We start from the raw sequence: 26,791 nt of genomic DNA, 5'->3' as shown, positions 1-26,791 counted from the left end.
GATGTCTTGTTTTTTATGTGAGATCCCTTGGGGGCAAAACTATAAGAGAACAGTCAGCAGATTCTGATAACATGTACAAGCAGGGTGTTTGTTTTACTCATCAGAAATCAAAGTGGCCTTTGTGTGTAGCAGGATTTGATTCCCCAGCCTGCTAGTTCAGGAGGGTCTTTTGAGTTCAGAACAACATTTCGGAGCTGTGGTTCAACTGATTTTCCAGCGATAGAAAAACAGACTGCAGAAGTGCTCTGTTAACTCTCTCTCACCCACCACGAGCAAAGGAATTAAAGAGTCCACCATCCTCAGTGGAGAGCTAGGGAGGAGAATTCAAATGGAAATTGTTTATCAAAGAAATTAAACAATTATTCATAAAGATTAATCAACAGCCTGAAGAACAAGAACTGTATAATGTCGTTAATGTTACCTGCATACTTTGTGAGGTAGATGAAATATAACAAACTGCTTCAGAACTTTTACAGTAGGATACATTTTGAGATTTCATGTTATTCATGAATGATTTGATTAATTGGTTACCTCACGATGTGACATGTTCATGACACATTGAAGCGGTAGCCTATAAATGTAAACATAGGTTTGCCTTTTTTGTCTTGTAATACATACAAGGCCTTTGTCTTGTATGTATAGGAATACTATACCAAGGCAAATGAACTGTACAACTTTGTATAAAGAGGGCCCTAAATGACTGAATAGCGTCTTCTGAGTATCTTAGAACATCTGGACTATATGCATGCTATTAACAATTAGAAGTTTAGGACGTATGCAATACAGTATAATAATAATCCATCTAAAGGACATTTATGACCATGGCTTCACATTATTACTGATTTTAAAATTCTTATCTTTCACCTCAGTAACAACACAATTCTCATTGAGTGTGTGATCTGTAAGACATTGTTAAATATGAAGAGTAATAGAGATGATGCTAGCAGCAGGCTCTGGTGGACTGGCTAAGCTCTGTGCTTTGTTCCCAGATTGCAGGGTTAACGATTTTCCGTCCTGGGTGGCGGGGGAGGAGCGTAGAGAGTGAGTGTTCCGAGCGATCCGAGTTGGAGAATTAGGATTCAGCTCCCGTCGTCAAAGCCGAGGAGCTGTCTGCTGCCTTCCCAGCAGCCCCTGGGCCAATGATGGATGATATATGCAGTGTGGCCCCAGTGCTCCCCAAGCACAGTCTGGCTATGCCACACACACACACACACACACACACACACACACACACACACACACACACACACACACACACACACACACACACACACACACACACACACACACACACACACACACACACACACACACACACACACACACACACACACAGTGAACCTAGGATATTTGTTGCTAATTCACCTCCACCAACCAATGCCTACTCAACCAATACATGAGCAGGGAATTAAAACTTTACTAGAGAAGTGGAAATCAAATTGTTATAACACTATGTGAGGTTTCTTATATATCACCTGGGTTGAACTTATCCTGTAGGCTGTAGGGATCCCTAGAAATAAAAGACAGACGTGTAATATTCATCAGTTTATTTTCACACTTTTTATTTGTAATGACATTTTACACTATTTGAATTCCATCATTTGCTTTCTTTACAACAATATTCAAATATATATATATATTTTTTAAAGATGAATGTTTTATGGAATAACATAATAAAATATAAATATTTGAGGAAATCTTATGCACGCATCTCAAGAAACATTACATTATCACTATATAGTCATAAAAGCTCTTGCAAAACAAAAACATTAGCCTAACTCATATGTTATTGCTTTTTGGATACATGATGTGCACTTGAACATAATGTATCTGGTCGGGTGTTTAAGCATTAATATGTGTGTGTGTATGTGTGTGGGCCTGGACAGTGTACGGAGTGTGAGGGGTCAGGCGGTGCCTCACCCCCAAAGCCCCTTGGGACATCTAGCTTCCCTTCCGCCTTTCTCTTGTCCTCCTCCCTCCCTCTCTCTGCCTGTTCTCATTACCCTTACCTGCTGTCTTGCTCTCCTCTCATTTACTCTGTAGACCTGACTCTCCTCCTGCAGTCAGTTTAGCCCCAACCCAGTGGCCCTGTCGCCTGGGGAACAGTCACTGCATACCAATGATGAGGGGAGACGAAAAGAGAGCGCCCTGCTCCGTCTGAGGAACGGCCTCCCTTCTGCCACCCCCTCCCCTACACCTCCGCTACCTCCTCCTCCTCTTTGCTCTGGGGGAAGAGAGAGGGAGGCAGAGAGAGAAAAAGAGAGTGAGAGGGAAATAGAAATAGAGAAACAAGAAAAAATAGAAAGAGGGAGAGAGAGAAAAAGGGGGGAGGGATATACACCAGTGTTTGAAGTGACTACAGTAGGACAGGACAGACTGAAAGGTTGTATGGTGTCTCCCTCTGCACAGTGGGAATCTAGATCTGCAGAGCAGTGCTACCAGCTAGCCCCAAACGACTCTGGCTAATTACCCTGCTCCAGGCTATCTGTCTGTCAGGTAGAGAAGCAGCCAGCACGCCTGACATTTCTACTGACTCATGGCGAGCCAATGCACCATGTGGACCAAAACAGGAAGAAAGTTAAATGAAAACACGGAGACTAATTTCTCCAAATGTAACAGATTTGGAGATGGCAGATGGCAGACCTCAGTGTTACAGTGACTGTGATTTGGTCTTACCTGTGAGTGAGCAGACACATAGAGAGAAGGGGGGGGGCAATTAGTGACAGCAGAACAATTACAAGGAAAAAAGTATGTTAATCATGTTAACAATGACAAGAGGAGAAACATTTCAGGACTATTCCGGGGATTCATATATCTGAGTCACACAAACATTCAGGCATAGTAATTCACATCATAACCACTCAGTGTGAAATATGACTACACAGATTGTGTCCATGTGACCACCTATGCATTGGTTGGGCAGTGCAGTGCACTCGAGGACACACAACAAATGCCCTCTGTCATGATCGCTTTCAGCAGTGACACAAGGGAGCCAGTATGCAGTATTTGAGTGTGTGTGTAAATGTGTTTGTGCAGGTCTGTGTGCAGTTTCTGTGACTCGGTCTACAGTCTCTGACTGGGCATGTCCTTGCCAGGTAAAAGATACATTCATTAATTGGTCCAAGTAGCTGTTGGCCAACCAACCAATGGGTTAAAAGCATTTGCCTGTGGCGACACAGCCAGGCCAGCTGTAGGTCACATTCAAGTCCCAGCCAGTTGAAACCCAACCTGCAAGACAGATCCTAATTATCCCAGCCAGTTGCGGTTCAATAACTCCAGCAAGCTGGCAGCAAGATACCACGTTTCCGTGGCAACGACTCAGACGAAGTGATTTGCAGATCAGAGTGAGACGGGAGGTAACCGTGGATGTGGGGAGGAGGGAGGGAGGAACGGGGGAATGGAGAGGGGGTGGAAGAGGGAGGGAGTAGTACTCAGCTAGAACACCATCATGGGCCGTTAGAATGCACGTACACAGATAGAATACACGACACGCACATAGACATGCACTCACACATGCAGTACACATACAAACAAACACACACATACTTAGGCACACACAAAGTGCATACCAGTGGACATGCTAATGGTCATGCACTGTTCAGTGTCTCTATACTCCATCCCCATTCCTACGGTTGAAACGATGTCTCAGGTCAGGAAGAGGTAGATACTGTCCTTCCACTGTTCAACTTACTGCAGTGGAGTGTATCCCTGGGCATTGCTGCCCTGAGCATAAAAGGTAAAACTTGGCCCTGTATATTTTGGTGCCATGGTTATATTGTCTAAAGCAGAGTTTCCTAAACTCGGTCCTGGGTCCCCCCTGGGTGCACATTGGGTTTTTTGCCCTAGCACTACACAGCTGATTCAAATAATCAAAGCTTGATAATGAGTTGACTATCTGAATAATCTGTGTAGTGCCAGGGAAAACCCCAATATGTGCACCCCTTGGAGGCCCAAGGACTGAGTATGGGAAACACTGGTGTAAAGGGCTGCACGTATATTGTCTAAATCAGGGTTTCCGAACCGTCTCCTTATTTTTTGTTTTAACCCTAAACTGGCACACCTGATTCAATTAGTTAAAGGATTAATGATTAGTTGAATAATTCAAACAGGTGTGCCAGTTAAGGGTTAAAACCAAAATGTGAAACGTCTGGGAGGCAGGAGAGGGTTGGGAAACCCTGGTCTAAAGCACTGCATTCCCCTAAATTGGATTAAAATAGAAAATTAGATTTGAATTTGGATTGTTTTTTCGGGGAACGAAAGTTGTCATTTGTGTGATTTTGTGTGTTTTCAGGTGACTGTCTGGCCTCCTGCTGCAGTGTCTGGAAACACAGACATCGTCAGCCCCCCACCACCACCACGCACTCACACACCTGCTGCTCCCCCATCTACCGGAGATGAGAGATCTGCTGAGCTGCAACTCACAAGGCACAACAATGCCTGACAATCAATGGTAGAAAACAAAACCCCCAAAATCCCTTTAAATCCATCAGATTTCTGTGTCAACTCTGTCCATTTGAAATGTGCGAGCCGGCCTTTAATCTGCCCTTATTACATTTTATCACACACAAATGTGAAGCGCTGAGCATCACACACACAGGCGGACTTGGACAAAAATTCTGCTCTGGCATTTCAGCCACACCAGCCCACATCACCGTGACTTACACACAAAGGCAGTAATGCTACTGACACATAACATAGCTAACTATTGTACAGCATCTCAACTTTTACTGTACCAGTGACCCCTGAAACATGGTCCTCCTTTTTTAACCAGCTCATGTTTAAGACAAATACAACGTGCTAAGACTAGCATCACTGGGACCAGAAGACCCGGGGACCACACTGCCTGTGCTGGGCCCAGCAACATCCTAGGGTAACACTCTATTTTAAGTGTCCATAATGAACGAATTTATAAGGTATTTCTAAGGCATTTACAAACCATTTACTCACCATTTATTAATCCTTAATACCACATATATACATATATATATATATATATAAACATACACTACAGTTTGAAAGTTTGCGGTCACTTAGAAATGCCCTTGTTTTTGAAAGAAAGGATTTTTTTCCCATTAAAATAACATCAAATTGATCAGAAATACAGTGTAGCATTGTTACTGTTGTAAATGGAAACGGCTGATGATTTTATGGAATATCTACATAGGTGTACAGAGGCCTATTATCAGCAACCATCACTCCTGTGTTCCAATGGCACGTTGTGTTAGCTAATCCAAGTTTATCATTTTAAAAAGGCTAATTGATCATTAGAAAACTGTTTTGCAATTATGTTAGCACAGCTGAAAACTGTTGTTCTGTTTAAAGAAGCAATAAAACTGGCCTTCTTTAGACTAGCTGAGTATCTGGAGCATCAGCATTTGTGGGTTCGATTACAGGCTCAAAATGGCCAGAAACAAAGTACTTTCTTCTGAAACTCGTCAGTCTATTCTTGTTCTGAGAAATTAAGGCTATTCCATGTGAGAAATTGTCAAGGAACTGAAGATGTCGTACAACGCTGTGTCCTACTCCCTTCACAAAACAGCGCAAACTGTCTCTAACCAGAATAGAAAGAGGAGTGGGAGGCCCCGTTGCACAACTGAGCAAGAGGACAAGTACATTAGAGTGTCAGGTTTGAGAAACAGACGCCTCACAAGTCCTCAGCTGGCAGCTTCATTCAATAGTACCCGCAAAACACCAGTCTCAACATCAACAGTGAACAGGCGACTCCGGGATGCTGGCCTTCTAGGCAGAGTTGCAAAGAAAAAGCCATACCTCAGACTGGCCAATAAACAGAAAAAATTAAGATGGGCAAAAGAACACAGACACTGGACAGAGGAACTCTGCCTAGAAGGCCAGCATCCCGGAGTCGCCTCTTCACTGTTGACGTTGAGACTGGTGTATCGGACAGATGTGTATGGCGTCATGTGGGCAAGTGGTTTGCTGACATCAACGTTGTGAACAGAATGCCCCATGGTGGCGGAGGGGTTAGGGTATGGGCAGGCATAAGCTATAGACAACAAACACAATTGTATTTTATCGATGGCAATTTGAATGCACAGCAATACCGTGATGAGATCCTGAGGCACATTGTCATGCCATTCATCCGCCGCCATCACCTCATGTTTCAGCATGATAATGAACGGCCTCATGTTGCAAGGATCTGTAGACAATTCATGGAAGCTGAAAATGTCCCAGTTCTTCCATGGCCTGCCTACTCACCATATATGTCACCCATTGAGCATGTTTGGGATGCTCTGGATTGATGTGTACAACAGCGTGTTCCAGTTCCCTCCAATGTCCAGCAACTTAGCACATGCATTGAAGAGGAATGGGACAACATCCCACAATCAACACCCTGATTAATTCTAGGCGAAGTAGATGTGTCGCGCTTGAGGCAAATGGTGGTCCCACCAGATACTGACTGGTTTTCTGATCCACGCCCTACATTTTTTTAAGGTATCTGTGGCCAACAGATGCATATCTTTATTCCCAGTCATGTGAAATCCATAGATTAGGGCCTATTGAATTTATTTCAATTGACTGATTTCCTTATATGAACTATAACTTAATAAAACCTTTGAAATTGTGGCATGTTGCCTTTATATTTTTGTTCAGTGTATTAAGCAGTCTTATAGCTTGGGGGTAAAAGATGTTCAGGGCCCTGTTGGTTCCAGACTTGGTGCATCAGTACCGCTTGCCGTGCGGTAATCCAGCACCAAAATCACTTGTTATGAGCTGTACTACTGTACAGCTCATAAACCCACTTGCTGGGCTGAATAGACAGATTTAGAAGAGAATAAACATTGATAAAACAATTAAAAACACAAAGACAGTCCCCGAATTGACCTTTATTGTAATACATGATGACTTGTGATTAGTATAAAGCACTGTATAAATGTCTAGTAGATAGCTATTGCCTTAACTATGTGTTATAAAAGCCAATCTTTAGGCCATATTGAAAATAGCCTAGTGTCTAAATGTTCCCCAAAATCTCCCTTCCCTAATTAGCCTACTATAGTAGTTATGAAATATATTTCATACAATATACAGCCACAATATTAGGCCTAACTGGCAGTAGTAGGCATGATCTGTGTCAGTGTGCCTTTCTCAGTTTTTTTCCTACCTCGACTGCACCACTGCAGCTGATCTGTAATTTCTCACAGACAGAGCACTCGGATCAGCAGAGCCAGAACTTTTAGCAAATAAATTGGTTAATTTCACACATTTTGCAGCGTCGGCCTTAACTTAATCGGCACCACTTTTCAGTTTTTCTGTTTTGACTGAGTGACTGACAGAGTCAGAGAGGGTCTCACTCATTAATGATGAGCGTTTGACTTTGAATGTGAATTTGCGCCACCTCAACTGAGCCAATCAGAAAACCGGGCTGGCCGTTGCTCACTGGTCAGCCAAATGCATCAAAATAGATCATTAGGAAAACAGATAAAGACCGCAAAAGTCATTCAAAAAAAACTGTGCCTTCAGAAAGTATTCACACCCCTTGACTTTTTCCCACATTTTGTCTTACAGCCTGAATTTAAAATGGATACATTTATATTTTTTGACACTGGCAGACACACAATACCCCATAATGTCAATGTGGAATTATGTTTTTCAAAATTTTTACAAATTAATAAAAAATGAAAAGCTGAAATGTGTTGAGTCAATAAGTATTCAACCCCTTTGTTATGGTAATATTAAATCAGTTCAGGAGTAAAGAATGTGTTTAACAAGTTGCATGGACTCACTCTGTGTGCAATAATAGTGTTGAACATGATTTTTGTTTAACATCTCTGTACCCAACACATACAATTATCTTTAAGGTCTCTCAGTTGAACAGTGAATTTCAAACACAGATTCAACCACAAAGACCAGGGAGGTTTCCCAATGCCTCGCAAAGAAGGTCACCTATTGGTAGATGGGTAAAAAAACATATTGAATATCCCTTTGTGCATGGTGAAGTTATTAATTACACTTTGGCTGGTGTATCAATACATCCAGTTACTACAAAGATACAGGAGTCCTTCCTAACTCAGTTGCCAGAGAGGAAGGAAACCATTCAAGAATTTCACCATGAGGCCAATTGTGACTTTAAAACAGAGTTTCATGGCTGTGATAGAAGAAAACTGAGGATGGATCAATAACTTTGTAGTTACTCCACAATACTAACCTAACTGAGTGAAAAGAAGGAAGCCTGTACAGAATAAAAAATATTCCACAACATGCATCCTGTTTGCAACAAGGCACTAAAGTAATGCTGCAAAAAATGTGGCAAAGAAATTAACTTTTTGTCCTGAATACAAAGTGTTATGTTTGGGGCAAATCCAATACAACACACTACTGAGTACCCCTCTCCATATTGTCAAGCATAGTTGTGGCTGCATCATGTTATGGGTATGCTTGTAGTCATTAAGGACTGGGGAGTTTTTCAGGATAAAAAAGAAACAGAATGGAGCTAAGCACAGGCAAAATCCTAGAGGTTCAGTCTGCTTTCCACCAGGCACTCGGAGGTGAATTCACCTTTCAGCAGGACAATAACCTAAAACACAAGGCAAAATCTACACTGGAGTTGCTTACCAAGAAGACAGTGAATGTTCCTGAGTGGCGAGTTACAGTTTTGACATAAATCTGCTTTGAAAATATATAGCAAAACTTGAAAATGGTTGTCTAGCAATGATCAACAACCAATTTGACAGAGCTTGAAGAATTTTGAAAATAATAAAGAAATATTGTACAATCCATGTTTGCAAAGCTCTTAGAGACTTACCCAGAAAGACTCACAGCTATAATCACTGCTAAAGGTGGTTCTAACATGTATTGACTCAATGGTGTGAATCATTTCATTTTCAATAAATAACGTAAACATTTCTAAAAACATGTTTTCACTTTGTCATTTTGGGGAATTGTGTGTAGTTTAATTATTTCATAAATGTTGAATTCAGGCTGTAACACAACAAAATGTGGAATAAGTCAAGGGGTGTGAATACTTTCTCAAGGCACTGTATATATTTGAATGATTTTGTCAATTTCAACCAGCCCACCACCATTAAACGATGGTCCGGCCCATCTGGCGGGCGGACGGACGGATGCATGCACACACACCTCTTTAGAATGGAATGCAATCTTCACACACCCTGGGTCCGTTGGCGAATGGACTTTAATCTAGAATCATCTGGAACCTGGGTTAATCCACGGCTGGTTGCAGTATCAATCAAGCACATTTTTTCCGAGCCAAAGAGTCTGAATGCTGTATAAAATGTCCCACTGAATACACAAATATTTTTCTCCTAATACGTCCAATTCCAATCCATATAGCCAAAATGTAATATGGTTTAATTACTCTATATGGCAAAATGGTAAGAGGGGATTTTGATACATGACATAATAATGAAATATAGAACTACTGTTGCCGATGATCAATGGGAGAAATGACAAGACTGTATGTTTATCTCTTACTATGTCTTAACCTGAGGACCCACCTCCACAGTGGTTCAAGATATAATCTCATGATATAAAATCAAAACCAGCTTCAGACAAGAGGCAGATCATAGTAATAGCATCTGTCCTACTGTACCTTGTCGGTCTTTGTTTGAAATGAATGAATTAGGATATCACATTTTTTGGCATAAATTATTGAAATAAATATAAGAAAACAATTGGATGATTCGTTGCCGATGTCTAATAATACAAATAAAGTTCCAAAAGATGAGTTTTTTGATTTTTTATTGTTCGGCACTGTTTTTCCTTGCTTATTTTCAATGTCTTGTTATCTTTGTTCATTTTCTTTCTGCAGACTATACAAACAGTTCTCTATCAGAGTTCATCAACCTTTACCATATCAACACACCCTTTAGAAGAGGGAGAGTTAATTGTTTGAATTGTGAATTACCTCTCAATTTACATAGACTTTACACTACATCTCTGAAACCTGCCATGTTTGAGCTATTCATTTATTGCAATGTGTCTGTCTATTCCTCTTCTCATGTTGTAGAATCCACTCAACACAGGAAGAAGAGAACCTAAGTTATAATTCGCAAAAGTAATATCCAGAATTCTCTTTTACACTATTTTGGGATTCGCTCCATATTGTCGTATTTTCCCTTCAGACTCAGCCATGTAGGCTACTTTAAGGCATTTCAATGCGAAATAAATCCATATAATTTGGACCAGTTTCTCATTGTAAAATAGTTTGTCTAGGCTATTCCGTATTGAACAGTGTTAGAGGCTAAAGCCCTGAGGGTTGCTGAGATGATGTGACTGTAATATTTATTGCTTCCTTCAGATGACGATATGGGCTGAGCAGTGCAGAGCAGCCAGCCTGCTTTGTTCATTTTAGGGGAGCTAGCAGTCTAGCACTGCATCAAATCAAATCAAATTTTATTGGTCACATACACATGGTTAGCAGATGTTATTGCGAGTGTAGCGAAATGCATTGATGCATTGACCATTTTATCAGTGGGCTTCCTGCGAGCGCTAGCTGCCTCCCTGACTGCCAGGCTTCGCTGCGTGTCAGACACATCCTAATAAAACTGTCTGGCTGTTTTGTGGGCACCAGTTCTGCACTCGCTGCGCCGTGTCTGACTGCTAGGAGATCGCCGCACCGTGCCTGGCTGCTTGGTATTCATTGGGGCATGGCACTCACTCTTTCAGCTATTGCTGGGGGCTCTGTGGCACAGACACAGACTGATTAGTTGGCATCGGCATTGTTCACTATGAACACCAAATGGGGAATAGATAGGAAAAAACATAATTAGTAAGAGAGAGAGAGAGAAAAGAGAAAGACAGAGAGGGGGCGAGGGGGGGGGGTCATAGAGAGAAAATCTATTGTTTTGAAACTGCATTTCTAATGTGGGTCATTGAGCAGAAATTAGTTTTTTTTATATAAAAAAGCTAGCTGCCTTGGGAAAAGCAGAAAGTTTAAAAATGAGGTCAGCTGTGACGGTAAATTTCTAACAGTCCAGATCAGGGTGAATTTGTAATGGTATTGTCTTGGTCAAAAGTTCAGATTGATTTTGTATGACAACAAATCATGTGTTCCCATTTTACATCCTATCTGACATCTTCTCACTCCCTGAATTAAGATGGATTTCAGAGAAACTTGGGGCCTGGACTTTATTGAAGTCGATAATTTGAGATTATATAAGGTTTTTAAGAAGCATTTACACATATTTGAAACATGACAAATATTTAAGCACCACATATTAAACTGCTTGAACATCACCTAGTTTCCACACATCTTGTAGATCTCTATGTAAAATGTATGTTAATAAATATAACCAATTTGGAAAACCATATGGTAAACTATTTACATAGGTAAACAATGTTTCTGTGCCGAACAAATATGTACTATAAATCCATATAGTGTATCATTTACAGTGCAAATATAGTAGAGTAATTAATGAAAACAAATGTTTGCAATAGAAGAGCAATTGTTATTCCTAACTTCAGGTTTGCTGGGTTCAGGTCATTAAAATGTAATTGTGTCTTCAGGGGAAGTTATTTGCATCCATTTAGATTAAAATCATAAAGCAGTTATAGGGATGGTGAAATTAAAGTATACTTTCAGATTCCGTCATACATAATTGACATATTAACTTTAAGATATATATATATATATATATATATATATATATTATATATATATATATATATATATATATATATATATATATATATACACACACACACACACACACACACACACACACACACTTATTAAAGTACGGAATTAATGCTTAAGTGCATTTAGTGCCATCACTTAAATAATAAAATGAAAGTTTTGCATTTTTCTGGGAAAATGTAATATTCATAAGTACCCATGAATAAGATTAAATCAATAAAATGTAGTAAAAAGATTCTGAGAAATGATTGACTATTGAATGATTTGATATGAGGTGTGCCTGCTGTATGCTGCCACCATATTTGAAACAGGGTAGTGTAACAGTAAAATACCAAGTTTCAAACTGGCCCAAGCAGCATTGGTGCGAATAAATAAAGTAGGTACTGTAGATGCAATGTGTATCTGATTTGATGCTGATCAAAAAATATTGACTTTGTCATGCCATCTAGTTGGTTTGCTAGTCGAGTATGGTGTGGTGGCTTGAAGAAATGTTGGGTCTTACATTTACGGCAACAATTTCATATGGAAACATACATGGAAAAGCAAATGCCAAACGTGCGCTTCATGGAGCTACATGGTTGTCGGTGCATGTTTGTCCACAGCAGTTTAACTGTTATTCACACAAGCAAGATGGAGAAAACCAGTTCAATGCGACATCTTGGCCGAGTACCATGATAGAACGGATCGACCGACGGGCATTGTGTTAAATTACATTACTGTGGTGACATACGTTGGCCTTTATGATTCCTCGACGCTATGGATAAAACACAACTTTGTTATCAACCATTGTCTTTACATTTGCTAAGCCACACAGGCATGCATAGTATAACATCTACCTCTATTCTTTGCCATGTATGGATGATCATACATTAAACACAGGGATGTGAGTGAGGGCTAACTCAATAGTAATAGTCAATAAGTTAATTAAAAAACAACTACACATTTTCATTCCACTACCAACAATGCTCTCTTTCGGTCCCCCTTCCTCATCCCCTCTATCTCTCCCTGTCTCCCCTTCCTCCCTTTCCCCATACATCCTGATGTGTGTAACATTGCTGTCAGCAGCTGTTCCATCCCGACTCCACCCTTGGCAGGCACATTGGGTTTGCCACTGTAGTCGCTCGTGCCCTCCGCCCGCGTCCCAAGAGCCTAACCCGTGATTTTTCATGGAGAGAGCTCACAAGTTAGGGTCTCAGGGAGCAGGAGAAGTACAACAGGGTCCCGGCACTGAGGAGCCGCACAGTCAGTCAGTCAACCAGTTGGCCGGACGTGGGGGTGAGCAGCATGGCACCGCTCTCAGTCGTACTCTATCTCTCACTACCACCACCCCTAGGTGCCTCCCTCTCCATCCTGACCCAAAACCACCTCCGCGTGTCTGTCTGCCCAGTGTCCGGTCCAGTCTGACTGCTTGGGTAATGTGCCGACTGGCTCCGTCAAACAACAGTCGTCCGCTGTGGACGAAGCAGGAGAAAAAATGTCCCCCTTTTCCCCTCCTTCACTGCAGATTACTTATCCCTTCATTTCAGAGAGCTGGAGTTAGAGATGAGCTGAAGGCTCAGCACACAAAGATGGGCATAGACATAGACCTACCAGAATACACGCCACAAACACAGTAAACGGTAACACCACAGCACAACAAGACAATAATGGCAGAGACAAAGATGAATGACATGAGAGAAAATGAAGAGGGCAAAAAAGAGGAATAAGGCTTGCTGGAGATGGTCAGACCTTAATTTCCCCTGTCGCGGCGCAGAAGCCAGAGCTAGCCATAGACAGGCGAGCCAGCATTCCCTGCTATGCTGTGCTCTGTGCTAACTAGCCTTTGTGCTGGCAGAGGAAAGCCCCCCTAGCCAGGCAGCCATCTCGCCTCTTTGTCCTCTGAGCGTCGACATGCAGGCAGATCATCAGTCTACATCTCCCTCTCCCCCTCGGGATGGCTGGACCCAGTGCTGGCCACTGCACAGGACCCTCCGAAACCTTGCCTGCACTAACCGCTGCTGACCACCACACCACCGCCAGGGAGGAGAGCCGCCTGACAACCCCAGTCTGAGGTGTTCCACCACTGGGGGGACCAGAGACCCCCCCCCCCCCCGGTCTGTGGATAACCTCAGTCAGAAATTAAATAATAAGAAAATATATCTTTACACGACACCGCCACTCTTGGTTGACCCGCTTCGCGGAAGTGGCAGGTAAAAACCAATACTAATCAGGGTAAAAAAAAATTGAAATAAAGTTGTCTCGTGCAGAGCTCTCACAGTGCTTCCCCCCACTCCCTGCTACAGACTGCAACGCTTACCCCCCCCCCCCCCCCCCACACACACACACACACTGCTTTCTCTAATGCTAACTGTCCCTCCCCCTCCCCTTGCACCCACTGCCATGGCGGCGAGCTCCACACGGTACAGAAATAAGTTGTCACCGCCACAGTGCCAAGCGAGAGCAGCCACATTGTCATCTTCAGTCCTCTCATCACAGACAGAGTTCAGACACACACAGAGTACAGTCACAGGCTGTGGTAACCAGAGACACACAATCATCATTGTCATGATAGAAAGCAAACTGCCCTGTCATGAATCTTAACAACGCACCACATTGCAACCAAATGTCATTTGTACCCTATACCCCCATAACTCCTCCCACTAATAATTAGATCGATAGATGTCTCACTCAGGGGAACACAGAGCAAAGCGGAAGCTTCCGGAAACGCAAGTGCTGTCTTTGTTGCCCGGCGCCTCGCACAATCCTCCGTCTCTGTGCCGACTATGCCTTTGTCATCCATCTTTGAGTGGAGGATGAGGAAGAAAAGGATAAAAAAAAGAGCAGGCATAAAGAAAGCAAAGGAAAAGAAAATCAGAAAGGGAGATGCTGAGACCACGGTGGCTGAGCCAGACGTAGGTCAGTGAGGTGGGACGCCTCTCCACCCCCTCCCCCTCCCTCACCGCTTGCATCATCAGCTCCATCTCATCACCCCCCACCTCCGCCTTAGGCTCCAGGATCTCAGCCGCATCGTGACACTGTCATCTATCCTGTTTTTTTCCACGCAGGTCCAAGACTAACACCACGGTGACAACAGGGCCATCGGGAGAAAACGGTGACGCCAAAACATTTTGTCTCCCAAAACACTGGCCAACTCCTATTCCCATCACCCCTCCTCTTCTCCCCATCCCCAGGTCTCTACCTGTCTACTCATCTGGCTGTCTGTGACTCCTGTCTGTGGCTGCTCACTCGCCTAGAGTGTGGTACTACACTACGGCAATGGGAGTCTGCAGCGACAGCCCTCCCTCTCGCTCACTCCCTCCATACAGCCTCTGCCGACGCACACGTTCCACCCATTCTGCTGATCAATTCCTTCTCTTTCCTAAGGAGCACAAACACACTGCAACCAGCCAGCCGCCTGGTGGGTTGGCCAAGGAGGAGGACGCCCTATAGTGGCTCATGCTGTTACACTCGAGACACTAACATACTGACACACAACTCAGAGTACATATGCAACACAGACATGTTGACACACAACACAGACACAACCACAGACACAGTCGTAGACAAAACATAAACAACAAGCAAACTGACACAAATAACATTCCAGAGACAGACACTGTCACAGTCCCGCTACACACAAGGTACAGGCACAGAAAGACAGAGTGCAGACAGAATGACACAGACACCAACACTGAACACAGACACAATCAAAAACCCTGACACTTTCACAATATTGTGACTGAAGCATTGAAGCATGCACACAGACAGACGACGCAGTCCGACAGCACTGTACTTCACCAGTCAGGCCAGACAAAGAATAGCATAATAGCTTTATAAAAGTATTAAATAGATATACATGTATATAGATGCTAAATGACACAGAAATCACAGGGCAGGGCTGTTTGTGAGATTTTCTGCTTGGACAGGTTTCGGAGTGAAGTGGCTTAACCTAACCTGAAGTATTCTATCTAGTTTCTCTCTTTCTAGCAGCCCATCTATCAATCCCCTTATGATTTCATACAACATCCACACTACAGCACTGCAGTTAACAAAGCAGGACCTTTAGCAAAACCATCCCGTCAGTTAAAGACATACTGTATAGTCTCACATAGGTTGACTACTTCTTTATGTCCAGCTCCTGCTATACACAGCCTTCGAGATGCACTGTCCTCCTCATCACAAGGTAGAATAAATACCACAGACCTTACTCATCTTACACATTTGATGATAAGATGATGAATGAAATTATCTTTATTTAAGTTGAGGTTATTTAAATAACAATTGTTTGAAGGGCTATTTTATGCACAGTCTGTCATCGCTTGATAGAATACAATGAACACTAAAGTGTTGTTACGAGGCACATCAAATGGAACTAAGTCATAAGATAGAGCAAAACAAAGAAAACAGATGATGGGTTATTTTTTCTCTATCTGAGTGAGATCTGACCTTGACGACTCGTCCTAATCTCAGAGACCCTGACCTATCACCCTCAACACCCCAGATGGATTAGGGTCGCGACCCTGTGCGACAGAGAAGGGGGACTGCAAATTTTATCATTGATTGATTATGTGCTAGCCTTTTTAGGGGCCCTAAGCGAGATTTGGTTGGGGGGCCTCCCCACCAAGTGGGCAAACATTTTTTAGTGGCCCCCCTCTTGGAGAGAAAAATGAACATTTAAACTTTTTTTCCCCTGCAATTCTACACATTTTGCCATGGGGCAGAAAGAATATGTTGCAATTTTATAACACATTTCATAAAATTCTACTTATTTTAGCATGGGGCAGAGATACATTTGAGCTGTTTTAAAGCAAATTTCCTGAAATTCTACTCATTTTGCCATGGGGTGGAGAGATTTTTTTTCTTTAAAGCTCCCTGCACCTTACAATTCTACACATTTTGCTATGACTTATGCCATGTTGATGATACCTGAGTGAGAGTGACTAACAAAATCAATGTGGGCCCCATGGAGGTCAGGGCCCCTGGGCACGTGCCCTGTGTGCCTTGTCGGTATTTGGCCATGATGACTAGATAACTAGCTAGACTAACTTACCAATCTAAACATTGTTAGCTGACATGGCTAATTAAGTGACTGTCAGTGAGTGACATATAACAATATAAAAACTGCTGATGCACAACCAAATTTCGAACTTTCACCTTGTGTATTATACTATTATAACTCTCAACAGTAAGAGTTTCAAATTGTATTGATATTTTTTGGTCAGCGACTGCTTATGTAACTTATGCCTGGAGCCCTGAATTCTCACTGCGAAACCCCCAAGTCTCGGCTTTGCTGCAATGCAGAGATCCTTCAGATAAATCACTCTGGCGCTCCACACACAGAAATTTGGATTTTAGCTCAAAACAACATCAAGACCTAGAACGCCAACAGTTTAAAAAAAATCTTGTATTATTACATTATCTTCCTCTTGAAATTTGAAGGTGTAGGCTACAAAGAGCAACAAACAGGTAGGCTGTAGTTTTATCTGAATTGGGTTGGGGGGAATGCGCAGCATGTGGCCTCAATTAGCCTAGCTAGCTATAGTCTGCTCGCTACCATCTCTCTCGGCCCGTTCTGCAGCTGTAACAATAAAGTGCCAGTCTGTACCTTGTGCAGCAGTACTCAGGTTAAAAACGTAAGTAAAAAAATAAATAAACACATGTATTTCTAATATCTGGATATCCAACCAAAATTCATGACACTATTCCGAATAGTAAAATTATTTCAAACCCCCATCCATAGCTATTGTGTATGACAGAGGGGAGGTGGGAGTGAGGGAGAGAGGGAAGGGAGAGGAGGCGGCAGTCTGTACAACAGGACTGGTGATCAATCAGCTCCATTACAGCAGTGTCACTGCAATGTCTGGAGCTACCACTGCCCCGCCACACACACACACACACACACACACACACACACACACACACACACACACACACACACACACACACACACACACACACACACACACACACACACACACACACACACACACACACACACAATCCCTGAGACACTCCCATCAGCGCAGAGCTACTCCCCCCCAACACACGCACACGACTAGACGACACGCATTGACCCTCCTCTCCTCCCCCCACTTCTCCTCCTCTATACTCCTATCATCTCCATTTCTCTAGGCTAGACTGTTAGCAAATCTTGGAATACCACGGTTGGTCGTGGTATTCGTGGAAACAGAACATGTGTACAATGTCATAAACATTAATGACCATTGTCTTCCAGTAAAAATCTAAAGGAAGAAGGAATGTAAGTATCAGGAAGGTAGAGTAAGTACATCTCCTCAAACCTCTATGATGCACTACTAACATAAAAGAGAACGTTGTCATGACAGAAGTATTATGATTTATACCCCAGAAATACTGTAGTCTCAAAGAACACAAAAAAACAAACAGGAAGGCAGTGCACACAATGACTTGAGAACTAATACACATCAAAATGCTATTACACCACGTCCACCCATTTAACGATAAGCCTGAATTCAGATAACAGTGTCTTACAAAGCGGCAGGCGAGTGTCAATCAGACAGGTATCCAAACAAAGGACGCCTAGCATACAGACAGACAGGAATGCAGACAGGCAGACAAGCAGGCAGACAAGCAGGCAGACAGACAGCACCATTAGTGGTGAGCAGGTAACTGGGGGGACAGGGATGCGTGTGTGGGGGAAGGGGGGCCCAGCCAGCCAGCGGGACATTAATGACGATCATGTCTTGTCACACTAGCTGACGGACGGACGGACGGGGGGGGGGGATTGGTGGGGCCAGTCAGCGGACCCTGCCCTTGCCCTTCTCGATCAATACCATTGATCTGTCCCAGGGGTCAAGGGGCAAGAGCGTATCGATGGGGGAGAGTGGCTGATGCAGCAGTAGGCCGAGAGGAAAGGGGGGAGGGGGGGGGGGGGGCTGACTGACTCCAGACAGATCAATGGGACACCCGTCTCCCATGGATGTGTTATGGTTATTCATTTGCCACTAAACGGATCACATTAAGGGGATATCTCGCCTTGGGGAAAAATACTAGCAGCATTGCAGAGACTTCACCAAATCACAAGCTGCTGCTGTATGAACTGGGGGATTTGTAGCTGGCTAGTAGCTAGTAGCTGCCTGTCTGGGTAGTAACAACAGTGTCAGGCTACAATCCTTCATGTTTTTATTTTATCAAGGTCTCTAGTGTTTACTGAGGGCAGGACCAGCAGACAAATGACCTTGTTAAAAGGGTTCTCACTCAGACAAAAGCATGAATCAACTGAATTTGCACGTACATGTATGTACACTGAACAAAAACATGTAGTGTTCTCAGAAATTGTCCACACGCAGAAAAATTTTATAGTGAGCATTCCTCCTTTGCCAAGATAATCCATCCACCTGAAATGTGTGGCATATCAAGAAGCTGATTAAACAACTTACACAGGTGCACCTTGTGCAGGGGACAATAAATGGCCACTCTAAAATGTGCAGTTTTGTCAAACAACACAATGCCACAGATGTCTCAAGTTTTGAGGGAGTGTGCAATTGGCATGCTAACTGCAGCAATGTCCACAAGAGCTGTTGCCAGATAATTTAATTTTAAATTATCTACCATAAGCCGCCTCCAATGTTGTTTTAGAGAATTTGGCAGTACGTCCAACTGGCCTCACAGACACAGACCACGTGTATGGCATCGAGTGCCCCATGGTGGCGGTGGGGTTATGGTATGGGCAGGTATAAGCTACGGTCAATGAACACAATTGGATTTTTTCAATGGCAATTTGAATTCACAGAGATACCATGACGAGATCCTGAGGCCCATTGTCGTGCCATTCATCCGTGCCATCACCTCATGTTTCAGCATGATAATGCACGACCCCATGTTGCAAGGATCTGTACACAATTCATGGACGCTGAAAATGTCCCAGTTCTTCCTTGGCCTGCATACTCACCAGACATGTCACCCATTGAGCATGTTTGGGATGCTCTGGATCAACAGTGTGTTCCAGTTCCCGACAATATTCAGCAACTTCGCACAGCGATTTAAGAGGAGTGGGACAACATTCCACAGGCCACAATCAACAGCCTGATCAACTCAAGGCGAAAGAGATGTGTCGCGCTGCATTAGACAAATGGTGGTCACACCAGATACTGACTGGTTTTCTGATCGACGTCCCTACTTTTTTTTTTTAAGGTAGCTGTGACCAACAGATGCATACCTGTATTTCTAGTCATGTGAAATTCATAGATGAGGGCCTAATAAATTTATTTCAATTGAATCATTTCCAGTGGTGGAAAAAGTACCCAATTGTCATACTTGAGTAAAAGTAAAGATACCTTAATAAAAAATGACTCACGTAAAAGTGAAAGTCACCCAGTAAAATACTTCTTGAGTAAAAGTCTAAAAGTAGGGGGCCTCCCGAGTGGCGCAGCAGACTAAGGTACTGCATCACAGTGCTAGAGGCGTCACTACAGATGCACGTTCGATCCCGTGCTGTGTCGCAGCCAGCCGTGACCGGGAGGCCCATGAGGAGGTGCACAATTGGCCCAGCGTAGTCCGGATTAGGGGAGGGTTTGAACAGCTGAGATGTCCTTGTCCCATTGCGCTCCAGCAACCTTGTGGCGGCTGGGTGCATGCACGCTGACTTCATCGCCAGCTGTACGGTGTTTCGGAGGACACGTGGTTCTTGACCTTTGCCTCTCCTGAGTCCCTACGGGAGTTGCAGAGATGGGACAAGACTGTAGCTACCAATTGGGGAGAAAAATAGGTAAAAAATTAAGATAAGTATATTTAAAGCCAAATACTTAAAAAATATATATTAAGTATCAAAAGTAAATGTAATTGCTAAAATATACTTAAGCATCAGTAGTAAAAGTATAAATAATTTTAAATTCCAAACCAGACTTTCTGTTTTTTTTAAAATGTACTGATAGTCGGGGGCACACTGCAACACTCAGACATTTACCTTAAATAACATTTTGAGCAAAAAGGCAAACTCAGTTGCATCATTCATTGAATCAGAGCACTCATTCATCTTAGGCATGATGTGGGGCGGCAGGGTAGCCTAGTGGTTAGAGCGTTGGACTAGTAACTGAAAGGTTGCAAGTTCAAATCCCGAGCTCACAAGGTACAAATCTGTCATTCTGCCCCTGAACAGGCAGGATGACTGGCTGTCATTGAAAATAAGAATTTGTTCTTAACTGACTTGCCTAGTAAAATAAAAAACATGCCAGCAAAAAACGCTGACACTACACATCCAAGTCACTGATCAAATTATGAAAGACAAGCATTGCAATTTTGAATTCTGTAAAGTGGGTGGTGAGTGTTGTTGTCTATCAACAATGACAAGCCACCGGGGTCTGACAACTTGGATGGAAAATTACTGAGGATAATAGCAGATGATTTTGCCACATCTTTAATTTAAGCCTATTAGAAAGTGTATGCCCCTCAGGCCTGCAGGGAGGCAAAATTAATTCCGCTACCCAAGAATAGTAAAATCCCATTTACTGGCTCAAATAGCCGACCAATCAGCCCTTTACCAACCCTTAGCAAACAGATACAATCCTATTTTACTGTAAACAAATTGACAACAGACTTTCAGCACGCTTATAGGAAAGGACATTCAACAAGCACTGACATAAATGACTGATGATTGGCTGAGAGAAATTCATGATAAAAAGATTGTGGAAGCTGTTTTGTTAGACTTCAGTGCGGCTTTTGACATTATCGATCATAGTCTACTGATGGAAAAACGTGTGTTATTGCTTTACATCCTCTACTATATTGTGGATAAAGAGTTACCTGTCTAACATAACATAGAGGGTGTTCTTTAATGGAAGCCTCTCCAACATAATCCAGGTAGAATCAGGAATTCCCCAGGGCAGCTGTCCAGGTCCCTTACTTTTTTCAATCTTTACTAATGACATGACACTGGCTTTGAGTAAAGCCAGTTTGTCGATGTATGCGGATGACTCAACACTACAAACATCAGCCACTACAGCAAGTGAAATCACTGCAACACTTAACAAAAAGCTGCAGTTAGTTTCAGAATGGGTGGCAAGGAATAAATTTGTCCTAAATATTTAAAAAACGAAATGAGTTGTATTTGGGACAAATCATTCACTAAACCCTAAACCTCAACTAAATTGTGTAATAAATAATGTGGAAATTGAGCAAGTTGAGCTGACTAAACTGCTTGGAGTAACCCTTGATTGTAAACTGTCATGTTGATAGAACGGTAGCTAAGATGGGGAGAAGTCTGTCCATAATAAAGAGCTACTCTGCCTTTTTAACACTATCAACAAGGCACGTCCTACAGGTCCTAATTTTGTAGCACCTGGACAACTATTCAGTCATGTGGTCAGGTGCCACCGATGGACCTCAGAAAATTATGATTGGCTCTAAACAGGGCAGCATGGCTGGCTCTTAAATGTACACGGAGAGCTAACATTAAAAATATGCATGTAAATCTCTCATGGCTCAAAGCGGAGGAGAGATTGACTTCATCACTACTTGTTTTTGTAAGAAGTGTTGACATGCTGAATGCACCGAGGTGTCTGTTTCAACTCAGTGGTGTAAAAAGTACCCAATTTTCATACTTGAGTAAAAATAAAGATACCTTAATAGAAAATGACTCAAGTAAAAGTGAAAGTCATCCAGTAAAATACTTGAGTAAAAGTCAAAGTATTTGCTTTAAATATAATTAAGTATCAAAAGTAAATGTAATTGCTAAAATATACTTAAGTGTCAAAAGTAAAAGTATAAATTGTTTCAAATTCCTTATATTAAGCATATTATTATTTTATATTTAAAAAAAATACGGATAGCCAGGGGCAAACTCCAACACTCAGACATAATTTACAAATGAAGCATGTGTTTAGTGAGTCCTCCAGATCAGAGGCAGTAGGGATGACCAGGGATGTTCTCTTGATAAGTGCGTGAATTAGACAATTTCCAGTCCTGCTAAGCATTCCAAATGTAACGAGTACTTTTGGGTGTCAGGGAAAATGTATGGAGTAAAAAGTACATTATTGTCTTTAGGAATGTAGTGAAGTAAAAGTTGTCAAAAATATGGTACAGATACCCCAAACAACTACTTAAGTAGTACTTTCAAGTATTTTTAGTTAAGTACTTTACACCACTGTTTAAACTACTAGCACACAGCTTGGACACCCATGCATACCCCACAAGACAAGCCACCAAAGGTCTCTTCACAATCCCCAAGTCAAGAACAGACTAAGGGAGGCGCAGAGTATTACATAGAGCCATGGCTACAGTACATGGAACTCTATTCCACATTAGGTAACTGATGCAAGCAGTAGAATCAGATTTTAAAACCAGATAAAAATACACCTTATGGAACAGCGGGGACTGTGAAGAGACACACACACAGGCACAGACACACATACACATGATAAGACACACAGTCTACACACACTTACACATGGATTTTGTATTGTAGATATGTGATAGTAGAGTAGTGGCTTGTGGGAACACACTTAACGTGTTGTGAAAAGTGTTAGGGGGTTTGTCATGTCATATTTTAAATTGTATAATTGCTTTAATGTCGCTGGACCCCAGGGGCAGCAGCTAATAAGGATCTTTAATAAATACAAAGAAAGCATTTGTGTTAAGTGAGTCTGCCAGATCAGAGGCAGTAGGGATGACCAGGGATGTTCTCTTGATAAGTGCGTGAATTGGACCATTTTCCTGTCCTGCTAAGCATGCCAAAAGTACTTTTGGGTGTCAGGGAAAATGTATGGAGTAAAAAGTAAATGATCTTATTTAGGAATGTAGTGAAGTAAAAGTACAAGTTGTCAAAAATATAATTAGTAAAGTAATTATAAATAAGTAAAGTATAATTAGTAATAAGTCAAAAAACGACTTATTTTTACTTAAGTACAACTGCTGATTTCCTTATATGAACTGTAACTCAGTAAAGTCTTTGAAATTGCTGCATGCTGCGTTTATATTTTAATTCAGTATATGTGTATGGGGATTATATCCAACAATAACTCACTGAAAATACTCTCAATATACTTATTACAATGGGGTTTATTTTTTTATGCACACGTGGAGGCTAAAAAAACACTTCAAAATATGTTTAAAATTGTCAACTATTCTACAACTATGACAGCAAGAGGTCAACAATGCTTTTGCTAATGCAGCTGGTCCTGGAGAGATTGTGATATTCATCCATTTCCTTCCTGTGTACAGAAAAAACAAATATGTAAAATTGTATGTAATGATAAGTTGCATTTCATAATCAGACAATAACATGCCTAATCCCCCATATAATTTGGTTAGAAAACATTCCATTGTTACAATTTCACCTGGCATGACACAATTTCACCTGGCATGACATTTATGTAAATAAATGCTGCCTAGCATGACCTGGAATGCAGGATATATCCTGTAGTAAAATTCTGTAAAATCATTTAAATGACCTATTTTAGAGTTCTCTGTCAGTGTGCTTTTCTGTTCAGCAGGCCTTGATTGGTTAGTGCAGTGAAAATAGAACCTCTCCTCCCCCACCTTCTCTCCTCCCCCACCGTCTCACCTCCCCCCTCCTATATAATCCCATCATTTATTTGTCCAACCATCCCATAAATGGAAGCACAGCTGGAACCAATGACTCCTAGCCCTGCCTGGCCACTGGGCCAGTTGGAGCAGGGAGTGCTGAGGCAGCAGGTCCCCTTCGCCTCAGCCTCGCTTGCTAGCTACATCTGGATGACCATTCAGTTCAGAGGTGAGGAAAGACTGGGAAAATGGAGATCTTAAAATAAACTCTGTGCTCTGGCACAACGCAGCTTGGCTCCTCTAGTCTGTTCAATAACTATATGGAGGGCTGAGAAGGAACCGGATGAACCCAACCAAGGCTATTTGCATACCTGGCTGTAAATGGTAAAACATATATTTGTATAGTACATACTACAACATAATTTAATTTGTTTCTTAAAAACTCAAGAGATTGATCACCAAAAAAGTGATCTATAAATTTGCACTGGAATTAAGAGTATATATTTCATATTGGTTCTCCTCCAGAAATTCAGACATTGTTAATTGAATGTTCTTTACATCATTCAGAACCTTAACCAATATCCTTTCACTCAGTAAGACCCCAGAGCCCCAGAGGGCCAGACAGACTGAGTGACTGAGGTGTACCACTATAGTTGTTGTTTTGACAGAGCAGAGCAGTCACCACAGAGATCCCACCCCACGCCAGCAGGAAAGTCAGCTAAGAGGCCCCATACAGATAAAATGCCATTCCTTCTGGGGTTTCCAGGGTTTTAACAGGATCAGGCTAAACAACACACTGTCAACCTGTTGGCATTGTGAGCCATCTGAGGCTGGTTGTTGAGCCTACATGGAGAGCAGAGGAGACTGGTGTGAGGAGTTATAGAAGGAAGGGCTCATTGGAATGGGTGGAATTAAATCAATGGAACGGAGTCAAATGTGGTTTCCATACGTTTGATTCCGTTCCATTAATTCCATTTCAGCCATTACAATGAGCCTGTCTTCCTATAGGCCTCTCACGCTCTGCCATTGAACACCCATTAATAACACTCTGCGTTCGTTTGGCCCCTAATTAACAGCTGCTAAGTCCCTTTCACTGGGCGGCCCGTGTTGATAAGAGGCTCCACCAGCTGAGAGAGCCTGTGCTCTCTGAGGTACTGCTGCAGAGCTGTGGATGGAGCAGGGCGCTCCTAGCAACTGGCAATGTCTGTCAAGCTATGGCCCTTATGGGTTTAGTAGTGTGTTTGAAAGGCTTCTGGTCTTTTCCAAGACATCTTGGTCAAAACATCTTTGTCTCGTTGTAGTGATATCAGGTATTGGAATATAGCCGTGAATCGCAAACCAAAGTATGAATAAAGCTGCCATTGCAGGTTTGAGAACTAAGGTTGAATTGGAGGGACAATCTGACGCCCATATCCACTCTAGACTGAAGAGACTGCTTTCCAACTACTGACAGTGTAAAGTGAAAAAGACAATAGTATCATAACAGTGGTGTATTTACTCATGACCCTATATGAGAGGTTTACATTACAGTATCAGCCATCAACAAAGTCAGAAAAAACTGACATGGTGTTCTAACGAAGAGAGGAATTACAGCAACACCCTCTTGCTTTCAGTATATTTCAAATTCAGTTTGAATTTGAAATAATCTACAGACTGATTAAACTGATACACATATGCATTTTGTTCTCATTTGTGTTGATCAGTGCTCTCTCTCTGGCAGTGCTGAGCCCCACTGCCAGAGAGAGAGCCAGAGCCCCTGATTTTAGTAGACAAACCGACTGGGTCTGTGGTAAATAAAGACTTCAGCCCACGCTGGACTGGAGCAGGTTTAAACCCCAGACCAGACCAGACATCACTATTGCACCCCGTCACATAAGTGCCCATAGATCATAACTAAGGCTTGGTGCATGGAAACAAATAAACATAAACTGTTCCAATGCTGGACAGTTTTAACATTACAGCAGTCTGTATGTCTACTGAAGCAATTTGGGGAACAGCCTTGCTTCCAGCAGGTAGGTAGGTGGGATAATCAAGCCACTAAACCCCTTAAGAAAGGCACTAAACCTGGCTGAACCTGGGAACTATATTCCACAGCGCAAATGGATACATAGTAAAAGCTGAGGGTGATGTCTGATGTTTTCTGAAACAAAAGAATCAGCTAAACAGAGAATCTCAGATTTATGATGATTATTACATTTTATACTTGATGTTTACATCCAACCATCTGGGCATCATAAAATGTGGCAGTGATTCAGTGCTCAACTCACAGGAGAATGGTGGTCAAGGCCCTTGCCTTCACTGGAGAGAGTGTTGCCTGGCCTGCACTGGAGAGAGTGTTGCCTGGCCTGCACTGGAGAGAGTGATGCCTGGCCTGCACTGGAGAGAGTGTTGCCTGGCCTGCACTGGAGAGAGTGTTGCCTGGCCTGCACTGGAGAGAGTGTTGCCTGGCCTGCACTGGAGAGAGTGATGCATGGCCTGCACTGGAGAGAGTGTTGCCTGGCCTGCACTGGAGAGAGTGTTGCCTGGCCTGCACTGGAGAGAGTGTTCTCTGGCCTTCATTGGAGAGAGTGTTGCCTGGCCTGCACTGGAGAGAGTGTTGCCTGGGCTGACTGATGGAGGCTACAAAAACACAGAAATGGCTCAGGGAGCAATGTGAAACCAGGGGAAACTGGTATTGTGTGAAATAAGTTCCACCACACA

General features: G+C 42.5%; 1 long non-coding RNA gene across 2 annotated transcripts in view; it reads right to left on the bottom strand.

The window, feature by feature from the left end:
• Positions 1 to 323: 323 nt before the first annotated feature.
• The window catches only part of LOC106603548 (uncharacterized), a 101,929-nt gene continuing 75,461 nt past the window's right edge, over positions 324 to 26,791 (bottom strand). The window contains exons 4-6 of one of the 2 annotated variants that reach the window (XR_001328432.3): positions 2,010 to 2,224; positions 1,476 to 1,510; positions 324 to 1,191 (exon numbers count right to left, since the gene is read on the bottom strand). This is a non-coding gene — a long non-coding RNA (uncharacterized LOC106603548). Of the gene's footprint in view, positions 1,192 to 1,475; positions 1,511 to 2,009; positions 2,225 to 23,608; positions 23,779 to 26,791 lie in introns of those variants that run through there. The other variant, XR_006769644.2, reaches the window with a different exon arrangement.

This window comes from Salmo salar, chromosome 04 (assembly GCF_965601325.2).
Source record: "Salmo salar chromosome 04, fSalSal1, whole genome shotgun sequence".
Taxonomy (NCBI): domain Eukaryota; kingdom Metazoa; phylum Chordata; class Actinopteri; order Salmoniformes; family Salmonidae; genus Salmo; species Salmo salar.
This window is presented reverse-complemented; position numbering and strand designations above follow the sequence as displayed.